The 4,595-nt window shown below is 46.9% G+C and overlaps 1 pseudogene; it reads left to right on the plus strand.

Annotated features, from left to right (window-relative positions):
• Positions 1-213: 213 nt before the first annotated feature.
• Positions 214-1,077, plus strand: LOC124968253 (heme oxygenase 1-like; annotated as a pseudogene).
• The last annotated feature ends 3,518 nt before the right edge of the window (positions 1,078-4,595 follow it).

Here is a 4,595-nt window from a genome sequence, read left to right on the forward strand (position 1 = left end):
GGGTGGGTGCTGTGGATTGAATCTGTAGGGCCTTGTGCCTGTGAGGTAAGCACTCTACCAACTGAGCTGTATCCCCAGCCCCAAGTCCCACCACTTTTTAAATATATGATTTTTAAAAGTTTTTGAAATAATTTAAAATTCACAAAAGGACCACCACTGCTTCCTGCTCCTCTGCCACATCTGAGAGCCAGCCTGAGCAGCCCAGCCCTGGCCATGGACCTCCCACAGCACTACAGCATGTCCCAGGATCTGTCCAAGGCCTTGAAGGAGGCCACCAAGGTGTTGTACACCCAGATAGAGAATGCCAAGTTCATGAGGAACTTCCAGAAGGATAGGGTGACCCAGAAGGGCTTTAAGTTGGTGATGGCTTCCCTGTACGACCTCTATGTGGCTCTGGAAAGATGATCTAGTGCAAAAAGGACACCCTGCCTATGCCCTCCTCTACTTCCCAGAGAAGCTGCACTACAGGGCCACCCTAGAGCAGGACATGGCCTTCTGGGACAGGCCCCACTGGCAGGAGGCCATTCCCTGCACGTCAACCACACAGTGCTGCATGGGGCAACTCCAGGGGTGGGGTGCACAAAGCCTGAGCTCTTGGTGGTTCGTGCCTAAACTCGTTACCTGGGCGACCTGTCCAAGGATCAGATCCTAGAGAAGATTGCTCAGATGGCCCTGCACCTGCCCAGCTCCAGTGAAGGTCTGGCTTTCTTCATCTTTCCCCACATCACCAGTGCCACTAAGTTCAAGCAGCTCTACTGCTCCCACATGAACCCTCAGGAAAAAACCCCTGAGGTCAGGCAGGGGGTCATCAAAGAGGCCAAGACCGTGTTCCTGCTCCACATTCAGCTGTTTGAGGAACTGCAGGAGCTGCTGATGAAGGACCCTGAGGACCAGAGCCCCTTGCAGGCCCTGGGACTTCACCACCATGCCAGCAGCTGGGTACACAGCTCCACCTCTGCAGAGACTCCTGGAGGGAAGCCCCTGATCAACAGCTTCTCCCAGGCTCTGCTCATCCAATGGGTCCTTACTGTTCAGCTTTCTGGTGGTCAGGGTTGCCAGGGGTTTTATGCTCTGTGAATGCAGGCATGCTGGCCACCAGGGCAGTGAACTCTGTCCACTGGGGTCTTCTTTCTGGAGAGGGAGAACCTCTTGGTTGGCTTCCTTTTCTTGGGCATCGGAAGGTTTCTGGACTCCAGTCCTCTTACTGTGTCCCTTTTTCCCTAGAGGCCTCTTGCCCAGCAGAAAGCACACCCAGTCAGTGGCCTGAGCTTCCAGCTTGGCATCCCCAGGTCTTGAGCAGAGGCCAGGAACCTGGCCAGAAGTGGCAGCCATCTTAGCCCTCCCAGTACTCTTGGTTTGCAGGGTCCTTGTTGACATGGCCACAGTGGCTTTCCTGTGAGCCGTGGCAATTTTTATATCAATATGTGTAGATGTTGTGTCTTGTGTTTGTTTTATTTTTGTTAGAGACTATTCATTCATGGTTCAGCTCGAATTGTGGTATTTTGTTCCATGATTTTTATAACAGGGTTGGGGTGTCTTTCGAGGGAAGGGAGAGGTGTTTAGCATTACTGTGGCTTGGTCTCTAACTCTGTGTGTAATCATGAATGATGTTGTCAGATTAAAATCACACTCATACACAAAAGGTTGCAAAAAAGTTTCCTTGTATCCATCAACGATGTTATCTTCCATCATCAGACTAAACTGTCAAAAACCAGGAAATTGATATTGGTACAATACTACTAACTTAAGTGCAAACCATTTGGGGAGCACACTCGCTTTTACTTGCATCTTCCTCCTCCTCCTCTTCCTCTTCTTCTTTTCCATCTTCTTCTTTTGGTATCTGTAACATTTTTAGTTCTATAATATTATTAACATGACTAAATGTTTGTGTTTTTAAAATTAAGAGACAGTTCAAGTTCCATAGAATTCCCCCTTTTGAGGTATACACTTCGATGTTTCATAAACACAGTCACAAAGTGGTAGCCATTGCCACTGTCTCCTTCTAGAAGTTCTCCCTCTGAAAAGAAAGCTCATGTCCATTAGCAGCCACTCCCCGCCCACCCCTCCCCTGGCAACCGCCAATCTATTTTCCGTCCTTATGAATTTACCTATTCTGAACATTTCATATAAATGGAATTGGACAACATGTGCTGCTTGTGTTTCCCCACATGCCTTCACTCTCTGTGCCCTCTGTGCCACTCTGCCTCAAATAGTGAAGGCATTTGGCAGAGATCTGGCACACCAAAGAGCAAAAGTGCCTCCAACCTAATGGAACCACTGTAAAAACAGCCATATTAAAAAATTGGCAGCTTCTCCTGAAACATCAATCTGCGAGTATATTGAAATGAACCCTGGATGTGGTAATTAGTTAGAGGAGGGAAAAGATCACACCATCCCAATCATGTGGTGAGCCTTGGAACATCTGCAAGGAAAGAGGTGGCTAAATGATTTGTATGGCATTTCTAGATTCATACAGAACAGAGAACAAGAAGGCAGCCGAGAGCTCCCCTCACCTGACTGGTTCAGGTCACAGATAGAGAAAATGATACCGGGAGAAATGAGGTGGCAATTTCCAATTTGTCCAAAACACAAAACAGACAGTGACCAAGCAGACTCTCGGTGACATCATCTCCGGGGTTATTTTGCCTAACAACGCTTCTCAGAGGGCCTAGGTATGGAAAAGGGAGCAGGCATGAAGAGGGGCTTCTAAAAGCAAAGAGCAGCCTTTCTCTAGCTGTGCAGATTCGTTTGGGTGATGACGACAGATGCTCCAATAGCACCCCATGGTGAAAGGATTCCCTTCTCCCAGGAACACCTACTCTCTGCAGCCTCCCCCTCTGACCAGACCAAGAGATCTGAGAGATGAAACCCTCACATCCTCTGTAAACACTATCTTCAATTACAATATTTGTCAGAGAAAAAAAATATATGGAGGGAAATTTAAAAGGGAAGGAAATTTGGAGTACCCATAATTCTATTTGTTTGGATACATACAAACTACTCAAATTTGGGGGGGTCTTTCCTCCCAGGAAACATTTTGTTAGAGAACATTTCAAACATAGTCCAAAGTAGAAAGAGTCATATAATAAATCTTTACCTACTCTAATCCCACAATTTTCTACTCAGAATCAATCTTGTTTCTATTTCACCCCACTCGACTTTAGATTATTTTGCAGCAAATCCCGGATATCACGCTTTCTACTCATAAATATTTTAGAGCCATCCTCTTCTCAGGTACCCCAGATACCATTGCCTGGATGGACCACCCATGCAAGCACCCTAAAAAGGCTGCCAGAGGGGGAGGCAGGATCACCCTCCTCTTCCTCCCTTGTCCCCCCAGAGCTGTTCTGGTGCCTACTTTCTGCTGAGTGGTACCTTGGAATGGGGGTGTTTGTGTCTCCTTGGCCTGTCCCTTCACAAGTGTTGGCTTCTGCAGGGGGAAGCCCAGGATTCATCAGAGCAGATGTCTGACCCAAAGAAGCTGCTTTGGGTTGATTTGGAGAGTTTGAATAAATGGAGTTGTAATGTAATAAAGCACATAGTCTGTTTCCTGCATTATCAAGTGACATTGAGGGACAACTTCTATTCCAACCAAAAGTGAATCAAGCCGCAGCACAGGAGTCAGCTTGGGCTGGGATCACCTCTCCCCTCCTTTTGATCTCATGGCACTGTGGACAAGTTATTTTCTCTTGCTCTTTTTGAAAAGAGGGTTTGAGTGTTCTTTTTTATCGTTTATAATTTCATTTCAAACCACTACTTTTTAAGACCTGTTTTATGACTGAGTATGCAAGAATATAAAAATTACTCCCAATAATTTTTTCAATTAGTTTTTTCCAAGGCACAAAAAATTAAATTGAATAAAGGAAGCATAAACATTTTTATAAAGGTGACAGTTTATTCTGGAACAGGGGCCTAGCGACAAGGAAGGCCCTGTGCTACTGGGGACAGCTCTGCTCTGGGGTCAACGGTAGGAAACAGCCTGTCCTATTATCAAGGCAGACTTCCCCAGGCTGGGAGTCCATCCTGGATGCTGGAGGCATCGTTATCTAAGTGCAGCCTCTTTGCTTCCTTAGGTTTCAGCATGTCCCATGAGATCATTTAAAATCACATTTGCTACTTTACCATCTAATCACACATAAGCCTCTCCCCACACTCCCCCGCCCTGCTTCCATCCAAAGAGAGCACTTTCTGAGGACCAGCAACCAGGGTGGAACTCGTGACGGGAAATGGTAATGGCACCCAAGAAGGCATGCTTCCTGAGTGACAGCAAGGTTCCATCAGACAAGGCCAACTACCTTCCTTGAGGAGGACGAACAAGTGTAAGTCTTTGCAAAGCCGGGGGGTCTCAGACTTGTTTGCCCTGCCAGAGCCACCCCCTGGCTTTTGGGCTGGAGAGCAGATGTCAGATGGAGTTTCTTCTTGCCATGCTTGAATGTTAAGCTGAACGTATGTTCCAGGAGCTCATGGCTTCTAGAGGAGGCAGTCTGGGATAGAAGAAAGGAACACTTATCTAGAAGAAAACACGACTGAGCAGCAAAGGTTTGGCTGTGGGACTCAGGGGCCAGATGATGGTTGACAGTGTAAATATATATGCT

The sequence above is a fragment of the Sciurus carolinensis genome, chromosome 17 (genome assembly GCF_902686445.1).
Source record: "Sciurus carolinensis chromosome 17, mSciCar1.2, whole genome shotgun sequence".
NCBI classification, from domain to species: domain Eukaryota; kingdom Metazoa; phylum Chordata; class Mammalia; order Rodentia; family Sciuridae; genus Sciurus; species Sciurus carolinensis.